This window comes from Lethenteron reissneri, chromosome 56, assembly GCF_015708825.2.
Source record: "Lethenteron reissneri isolate LAM-NWPU_2019-01 chromosome 56, ASM1570882v1, whole genome shotgun sequence".
NCBI lineage: Eukaryota > Metazoa > Chordata > Hyperoartia > Petromyzontiformes > Petromyzontidae > Lethenteron > Lethenteron reissneri.
Window position 1 is genome coordinate 9,258,931 of NC_083834.1, and position 10,418 is coordinate 9,269,348.

Genomic DNA, 10,418 nt, shown 5'->3' on the forward strand with positions numbered 1-10,418 from the left:
GAAGATATACTGTGAGCACTAGAGTGAGAACAAAATTGGTGATTAGTTTAAGACACCAGCCTTGCAGACTGCAGCAGGAGTTGTCAGCTCTGTGAGCGTTGGGCAGACACTTATAGTTTAATGCCTGCTTACAGCAACCAATCAGGAAAGTTTATTGTGGTAGGAAATAGGTGATATGCAAATATGTTCAGGGACAGGGAAGTTAAATACCCCATAGTACTCATAACAATGTCCTCATTTACAAAGAATGGATTAATGAACAAATCCACCATTCACAATTGCGTGCCCCTCCCCCCTAGCTATAGGAACATAAATGTGGTGAACTTAGGACCTCGCACAAATGCTCAGAAACGGAGACAGTTTTAACAGTCCCACGGTTAAGCAGCGAAAGCACGCAACTCTCTATAACTCGACAGCGACAAGAGGAGCCAGTGAATACAAACCACTGTTCGGAACAAATCTCCTAACACAACTTGCAAATAGTTGCTGTGTGTGAGCACTAGAGTGAGAACAGAATTGGTTATTAGTTTAAGCCTTGCAGACTACAGCAGGAGTTGTCAATTCTGTGAGCGCTTGGCAGAGATTAATACAGTTTATAACCTACTTATAGCAACGAATCAGGAAAGTGTATTGTGTGACAGGAAATAGGAGATGTGGAAATATGTTCAGGGACAGGGAAGTTAAATACCCCATACTACTCTTAACAATGTCCTCATCTACAAAGAATAACGAGAGGCATATAAAAACACACAAATCTGACATCTATATTATGCAAATTCACAATTCACAATAGCTAACGCATACTATGCGTATCCCCTTCCTAGCTACAGGGTTATAAATGTAGTGAACTTTCATTAAAAAAGGACCCCACAAAAATGCTCAGAAAAGGCGACAATTAAAGATCTGCCATGGATAAGCAGTAAAACCACGCAACTCTCTATAACTCTAAACTACCCATAGAATCTCATAAATTCAAACCACTGCTGGGAACACAACTCCCAACATAACTTGCGAACCCCCCGAAGGACCATAACCTTATTGTGGTGGTGGGGTTCGCGTATTCCAATCACCCTCGGCTATGTCCACCTGGAGTCTTGTACTCCTGGTAGGGTCTCTCTTCGCGAACAGGTCTGGGTGAAGGTTCCAGACAAATAACGGTCCAAACAAAAGCCCCTTATAAATGTGTAGTGTAATAGCGCCGGCTGGTGGACAGTGAAGGAGAATAGCTGCCCTTAGTGAAGCAGTTGCAGTACCTCGGGGTCACTTTCACGAGTGATGGTAAGTGGGAGCAGGAGATAGGGCGGCGGGTCGGTGCGGAATCCTCAGTCATGCGGGCGCTGTACCATTCCATGGTAGTGAATCTACATTCCCACCCTCATTATGGTCATGAGCTTTGGGTAATGACCGAAGCATGAAATTGCGGGTACAAGGAGACAAAATGAGATTTATCCGCAGGGTTGCCGGGCTCACTTACCGTGATCAATTTAGGAGCTCGGTAATCTGAGAGAGCCTCAGAGTCATATTTCCCCAGTTGCTGAGGTGGGGGTACAAGGTATTGTAGCTATTGTGAATGGTGAATTTGCATAACGGGTATGAAGCCACGTGACTTTTTAATTTTCATTTCCTCATTCTCTGTAGATAAGGACATTGTTCTGAGTAGTTTGGGAAATTTCGATTTAAAGCTTTTGTGACTGCAGGGATTCATCTTCTTGGTTCTTTCGGTAAAGTGACTGCAGGGATTTATCTTTGGTTCTTTCGGTAAAGTCACGTAGAAGGGAAGTAATAAAATAATAAAAATAAAACATAATAAAATAATTCTCACGACGTTTCGGCCACTTCCCTTCTACGTGACTTTACCGAAAGAACCAAGAAGATAGTTTGGGAAATTTAACTTGTCCTGGTTTGTTGCGATCATCGTCATGATCCATGGGCAGATAGGTGTCCACTGCACGATTTTGTCATATGTTTCCACTTTCCTTTGTCGTATGCCAAGTACAGTCATACCTCGGTATACGACCGCTTTGGAATAAGTCGAATTTGGTATGTCATGTTTTGACGCGAAAATGTCTTGGGATACGACGTCTTGCTTGGGATACGACACGCTTGCTAGAACTTGTATGGGTCGGGATGAGTCACCGCGTACAGTGCCCGCGTACACAATACTGTTAAGGCTCTAGCAGGCCGTAACAGATTATTTCCTTTCCCTTTATTTCTTATGGGAATAATTCGTTTGGTATACGTCATTTTCGGTATAAGTCCTATCTTCTGGAACGAATTAACGACGTATACCGAGGTACCACTGTAGTACACATCTTTCTGGCACCAATCTCTTGTCATCAAACCATTCTGTGTTAGATCTTACTCTCTTTTCGATCTTTCTGGTTCCTTCCATTTTTCTGAACAACACTTTTAATTAATGTGTAAAGACCGAAACACAACAGACGACTTACCGGACATGTATAACTTTTTATTTTGATACTGGCAAGAAAGGTCGCGTGATGCAGCTGCTCACCCCGAGATATAAATGCCCTGATAGTGCATTGTCTGTGTGCTGTTCGCCTTTTTTGCATTCTCTGGTCTAGCACTGTTTGAGACTAGGCCATAAGGAGACTGTCTCTGGTGTGGACCAATCAGTTTCAAAGACAATGCATATATTACCAGAGCATGTTTTTGTTTGCAAGTTCACCACGTGTGGTTAATGCAGACTTGATTCCTTGAAAAGGTTTCTGTTTGGTGTTTTAACATTTTAACACCTTTTTTTCCAGAAATGATAAAACCTATTCTTATAAGCTAGGAAACTGCTTTGTGGCAATATTTTTACGTGTTTTGAAACATAGTAAGTCTTGATTTGAAGCTTTCGTGACTGCAGGAATCCATATTCTTTGGTTCTTTCGGTAAAATTACGTAGGTAGAATTCAAATAAAACAAATCACGACGTTTCGATCGCAACACAAGCAATCTTCATTAGGTGGAACAACCATAGCAAGAAAATGTAATAATCATTGACTCTTTGAATGCTAATGTTTTAAGTACAGCATTTCTCAGGATCAGAAACGTTGCCATGTAATCCTTTATAATTATTTAACGATTAGTTACATATATATTTATAATTCATTACATTTCTTCGAACCCTAAAAAAAACAAGTGGAATACGTTGAGAGAATTTACAATAGTGAGATAAACAAAATTAACTGTGGAGTGGGAATCGAGAGAAGGCAAATGATGATGAAGACGCGGGGTGCGGAAGATGGCGAGATTAAATCAGATAAATCGGAGACTACCTACTCAGGAAAACCACCTATTGTAACCTTAAACTGTAGTGCAACAGTGTAAAGTTACGGGTCTAAATGTGAGTGGAAATTCGCATCCAATACGTTACCACCTCACTCGGCACGAACGACATCCGGCTGTAAAGTATTATATCTGAAATAAAAACGTGTTAATATGTAAAATGTATTCCACTGTTTGTGGCAAACATGAAAGTCTGGATAACATTGTGCATACATTATTGCAGTAATATTTTACAGTTCAATTAGTTTAAAACGCATCTTGAAGCTTAGAAGCAACCAAAAAATATATATATTTAAAGAAATTTTTTTTTGCTAGAACCATTAAAAATATGAACGAATTTCGCAATTTAACCGCCTCACTCAGCACAAACAACGCCCGCCTGTAAAGTATAACTGAAATAAAACCCTGTTAAAATGCTAAGTCTATTCCACTGTTTGTGGCAAACATGAAAGTCTGGATAACATTGTGCATACATTATTGCAGTAATATTTTACAGTTCAATTAGTTTAAAACGCATCTTGAAGCTTAGAAGCAACCAAAAAATATATATATTTAAAGAAATTTTTTTTTGCTAGAACCATTAAAAATATGAACGAATTTCGCAATTTAACCGCCTCACTCAGCACAAACAACGCCCGCCTGTAAAGTATAACTGAAATAAAACCCTGTTAAAATGCTAAGTCTATTCCACTGTTTGTGCCAAACATGAAAGTTGTTCCAATGGTAAAATTGTGCACGCATTATTGCAGTAATATTTACAGTGCAATGAGTTAAAAACGCAACTTGAAGCTTAGAAACCCCCAAAAAACACATTTGTGCATATACCATTAAAAATAGAAACGAATTTGAATGTATTTAACGTTGTTCAGGTTGTTTAAAAACTCACTTAAAATCGGTTAAACAAATCTTTGCCATTACGGTATTAGTTGTACATTTTAAGTAGACATCCCCAGCGAGCACCAGCGGTGATGTTTACGAAAAGTCGTGAGGGCTCAATACAATATCCCAGATAAGTAAGTTCACCAGGGTTGGCCTTCGGAGGGAATGGCGCCCCGTACGAACTTTGCATTGGTTACCTCCAATTCCACTCGTGTTGGTTTATTCTCTTAGTTATTAGACTTAAATACAGCAGCACTGTAGCAGTGGGGAAACACGACTGAAAATAGAACCCCCCCCCCCGCCATAGAGTTAATGCGGTGTGTGTTATGTTCTCCTGAGAGAGGGAGTTGGAGCATGCCTGTGCATGTTTGGAAATGTGATAAGAGTCTGGGTGTGGGCTCGGGTTCACCAGTCGAACGAAGTAAACTGATAACACCGCACATGAAACGATCTGTCATAAAGAGTATGAAACCTATAAATTGCGTGTGGTGGAGTTTGTGCATGATGGGGGATCACACCTCCCACCCAGCACTAAACGATGTTCCCATTCCCTACAACTGGTTCATATCACACTCGTCGCCCATGTTAGCTGTGAATGAATTAAACTGAGATTGCCGGCTTCGGTGCAGTGATGCCCTTCCCATCTCTGTGAGGTTTGCTCGTTTTAATTTTAACGTGGAAGAGTGAGTTCAGATTAAATTTATCTCCCATGCAATCTATATATATAAAATCGCAAATCTGTCTGTCTGTCTGTGTGTGTGTCTGTGTATCGGACCATACGCAGTTTCATTGGACGAAATGTCAGGGATTTGTGAGACACGATTGGTCCGGCGGTTGCCCCTGGCAACGGGTAGCGACGCATTCGCCGCGGGGTGGACGCCATTTTTAATTCCCGTTAAAAATAGGCGCACGCATTAACACGCGACTCTGAGGTAAATTCATCAAAGTTTCACGTCCTCTTCACTCCCCCCCCACCACAATGTGTGCAATTACTATTATAGGGTCGGTAGATTATAAAATTATAGCAATTAGACAGTATTATTGTAGCGCGGGGGGGGGGGGGAACGGCACCCGTACCCAGCCTCAGCCGGGTGGGCAATTTAGGCGAGGCCGGAGGCTCTGCACGCTACACCCCACCACACTATAGGCCGTACATACTACTGCACAGCGGCCGAGGAGATCGTGGCTGGGGGGGGCAGGGGTAGCAGCCCATCTCTGTATATATGTAAGGTTATTAAGACATTTTTTTTTCACCCGGGCAACGCCGGGTACTTCTGCTAGTTCGTTTAATATTTTTATTGGAGACCAATGCGGATTTTTGTTTAAACGTGCTTTAACGGCGACAGAAAAGAGGACGAACTCGATTCAGAATACAATAAATCTTAACAATGTTTGGAATGTATTAATGAGGCCTAGATTCGTGATGCACTATTGACACACTCTGCACAAGGATACAAACCAACTGGGGCGGGTAACCACTTCTTGACAAACAAGCACAACCAGTTTAACACGGAGCAGGCTTTCACGACCAATATCCATCATAGAATCTTAATTTGGAGCTTTCGTGACTGCAGGAATTACTCTTTGGTTCTTTCGGTAAAGTCACAAATAAAGATAAAATAATAAATTAAATAATAGCATACGACGTTTCGATCGCAACACAAGCAATTATCATCAGGTATAAATGAAATAGAAACACAAATCTAGTATACTTAGAAATGGAATGTAATACAACAGAGAGTCGGATAACATAACAGTCAACACCCTACCTGGTTGATTACGTTCTTTCTGAGAATGCTAAATTTGAGAGAGAGATAAAACACAGAACCAGAAACATATAGACAGACATATAAGCAGACAGATATCACAGAGATACATAGAGAGAGAACAAACATAGGCACACAGAGAAAGAACGTCTCTGTGTCGAGGCCTTAAATAGAGAGAGGGGGGGCGGGAGCGGGGAGAGAGGGAGGGGTTAGAGAAAACTAGCATGTCAATGAGTAGCGCGATGAGTGGTGTGTTGACCAACCCTCTGTGTTGCATTGCATTACATTTCGAAATTTTGCTAGGTTTTATTTGATTTAGTGTACTTTTTTTCTGTCTCCAATCGTTTTTTTGTCGTTCTTATGTTCTGCTCTGCCTGTGTGTGTCCATTCCTCATGTTTGTGGTTTGTCTCTCTTTGAAATTTCACACTTAAATTCTAACTTAGCAATCTTTGAAAAAACGTAATCAACCAGGCTATGCGTTAATTGTGTGTTGACCGACTGTCTGTGTTGCATTACATTACATTTCGATATTTTGCTAGGTTATTTAACTTATTGTGCCTCTCTCCCGTTCTCCAAATTTTCAAGCTTGCGCACCTTACCACTCGTCGCGCTATTCATTGACATGCTAATTTTCTCTAACCCCTCCCTCTCCGCTCCCGCGTGAATTGTCATGCGAGGGGAGTTTGTGTAGAAATTGCAGCTCATTAGGCTTCTTAGATCCGAAGATATTAAGCCTCAACGATTCCAAAGAATATAAACGGACAACATGGCAAGTTCAATAAAAGGGTGTGAAAAAGGGCACCTCCACGAGATTCTGTATGGACTGCTGAAAGTTGAGCAGCATAACCGTCATCGATACTTTTCCCATCCCACACATCGACCAAGATGCGTTTTAACCGCCTGGTGGTGGGGTCGACGTCCTTCTTCACACTTTACCCTACTACGGACGTTTTTGTAGGAAAAGTTTAGCGAGTTCGCCGCCCCTTTGGCCACTGACGCTTACTCACCTCAAAAAACCTGAGTTTTCAACGGACACCAGAATGGCGGTCGGCCTTCAGAGGGGTTCAAAAGTAGAATGACTAAAGCACCGATCTTGGCTCACCCCGACTTCAACCGGGAGTTCTTCCTCGACACAGGGAGCCAAGAGCAGGTCAACACCTAAGCCAGGCACATCCTCAAGGGGGCAACGCTGAACTACTCCATGACCAGGCGAGAGTTGGTCACCATCCGGTTTGGCTGCTGACAGTTCCGTACATCTATGGTAGGACACATCACATACGAAATGTATCGTCAAGTGCTGTGGCTCTTGTTCTAATTCAACGATCCCCGGGAGAGGCATTGCCTAGCTGGGGAGTGCGCTTGGCCAAAACCAGGAGTGGGAAGAAATGCATTCTGGAGTTTAGATGGCACGAGGTGATTACGCATTTAATAAAGGAGGCATGGCTTTTATTTTTCGGTTTTGTTGCATTATATCCTCCCCCCCCCCATGCTACACACAATCGTTGCCCCCGAAGTGGCAAGGTGACGAACCCAACCTTACCCTGCGGGTCCCCCTGTATGAAAACGTGATAACCCTGGTTCGATGTGCTTTTGGTTCCTCTTGTATACCTGGCACCGCACATGTCCGAACCACTTCACAAGGATGTATGCATGTCAGTGGTCACTCCCGCTACCACCAGCCAATCAGCTGCCAGAAATAAGATCCCAATGTAATGTGGCTGCCGTTGTTGCATCAAGTTTCCGAACAACGCCCAGGCTGTGGTTGAGGTTTGTTGTACGTTCTAGCTATTTATGTTTTTTTTAAGTAACACGTGATTTTCGTTTGCATTTATTTGCGTGAGTGCGTGTATGTAATTGTTCAAATGTGTAATTTTGCGTGGGAATACTGTGCCCGTGTTTCTGTGCGAGTGCATTTTCCTTCTTTGGGTGTATCTATCTCGTGCCATGGCGGTCTTAATAGGTGCTGGCACAATAACATATTTGAAATCAAGTTTGATAACATATTTTTCTTGGGAATGCTTATTTTTTTCCTGTATTTAATGGACAATGGCTTTTTGAGGTTTTGACATTTTTTTTTAGTTGACTTTTATTGTAAAACAACAATGGAATGCTCGGCACAAAGAGGGGTACTTGTTAGAAAATTATCCAGAAAATGTATGGAGACTCATTGAGGCCTGGGTAAACACAGAAGCAAGACATTCAGGCACGCAAAAGTGCGATATTTAATAGAAAAATTTATAATCATGAAGAAATGAAATAGCCTAAAGGTGAATATAACACCGCACAAGAACAGAAACATGTATATCTATCCATTGCCACCAACCTCATGTTTGAGTGTGTGAGAGTCGGTGTGTCCCTGCGATTTCCCAGTGCGCGAATTTCGGCTACTGAAAACGCCGAGGCCTGCATAGCTCTGAGGCGACGCATGAGAGCTACGCTTCCATCCCACCCCTGCACCAGCGCATACGAATTGACACCAACGATGCATAGTGTTCACTAATTAAGGGTGAGCCTTGCACTCACAACGCACACATCCAGGTTGTGACTTTGAAAATCAATCACTTGAGATTCGTGCAAATTGTATGCACATGATATTTAAACACAACATAAAAAAAATTATTACTTTACCAGGTAAGGCCCCACTGAGATTATGCAGGTTTTTTTCAGAAGCGACCTGGCCAGGGGCAGTTTCTTCATTAGGGCGATTGGGCGACGCACCACCAATATCATTCAACCACAGAGTCACGCTAGCCGTCACTGTGCCTCTGGATATAGTCCAATCAGCGTCATGTCACGTTCTGTGGAGTACCGCCTCTTTTTGGGCGATTTCACTCCGGCTGAGAATCGCCCCGAGTGGCCCCATAGACTTATATTCAAAGATCTTTTTTTTCGACCGGGGGGCGCTGCAATGCATTCTCTATGGCTTCCGGGAGGGCTCGCACTAACGTGCTTACGTCATCATACGTAAGTACGTTTCATCCAACAATATAATTTGTCGCCACCTAGTGGAATCTTTAATAAAATAAACTTGAGTGGATTGTATTAATAGTGAATATAGAAACAAACAAGATGTATTGTAAGAGTCACTTTATTTTTCATTAATATTAAAGAAGTGAAGTTGCCTTTACATGCTTAAGCTGTTAATTTATCCATTGCATGGGTGGACCTTATCCTTATCAATCATCCAGACATTTGCCCCCCCTGAGAGATTTTGCAGGAGCCGCCACTGGACCTGGCCACAAATGATAGCTCATAAAAATGGCTTATCATGTGGAAATATAGCAACCAAATGTTTCTAAATGTGGTGAGAAAACCCGGAGAACCTGGCGAAAAAGCCATACCACCATGGGGAGAACATGCAAGCTCCAAATATACAGCAGGCATCAGGGTCGGGATCGAACTTATGACCTCCTGTATATCAGGCAAGGTAGTAAACATCTCGCCTCTGTGGCTAATTTGACAAACAGTGTAGGCTAATGTAACAAAGCAAAATAGTGTAGAGACGACTTCAACGCATTTGTCCTGGGAAGGTTTTCTTTATTAAGGAGCCACGTGCTCACACTGGGACAGGCGGAGACCCGCACTGCAACAGCCCCGAGTCTCCGAAGCATCTCCCTTTTATACGGTCCGAGGCCACGCCCCCTTTCCAGCACCTTCTCGCTGCTTCTAGACCGCTCGCTCTAACAGCAGACTCCACTGTCCTCTTCCATCCCCTAGCCACGCTCCTATTCTCGATCATTCCCGTAGCCAACAGTCAATTCGTACTGCAGGCTGACTCCCCTGTCATTACTTCCCGTGGCCACTAGTCCATTCGCACTGTAGGCTGACTCCCCTGTCATTACCTCCCGTGGCCACCAACCCATTCGCACTGCAGGCTGACTCCCCTGTCATTACATCCCATGGCCACTAGTCCACTCGCACTGCAGGCTGACTCCCCTGTCATTACCTCCCATGGCCACTAGTCCATTCGTACTGCAGTCTGACTCTCCTGCATTACCTCCTGTGGCCACTAACCCATTCGCACTGCAGGCTGACTCCCCTGTCATTACCTCCCTTGGCCACTAGTCCATTTACACCGTAGGTTGACTCTACTGTCATTAGAAAAGTACAAACAAGGTTGAACAAAGAAGAAATGCAAACGAAACAAAAAGTAATCAATTGTTGAATCGAATTTTGACCCCGAGTCGTGAAAATTTATAAAATCGCCGAGAGAAGGACGACCCATGATATGTCTGCTGGCTTTTGAAAGGCTTCAAAAGACCAAGTGGATCCGACCGCAACGCCTCACTCACTTGATACGGTTTCATTTCCTTAGGGGCGCCCTTACACGGTGACTTGATGTCAATCAGGCCCAAGTGCCCTCACTAGTGTGTGCCATGATATCATTTTCTATCATACAATACGAGATCAAATCTTACGTGACAGTTATCGCGATATCAATTTGCCGTAACTTTGTCATTGTATTCGGATGTTTAGTTTAT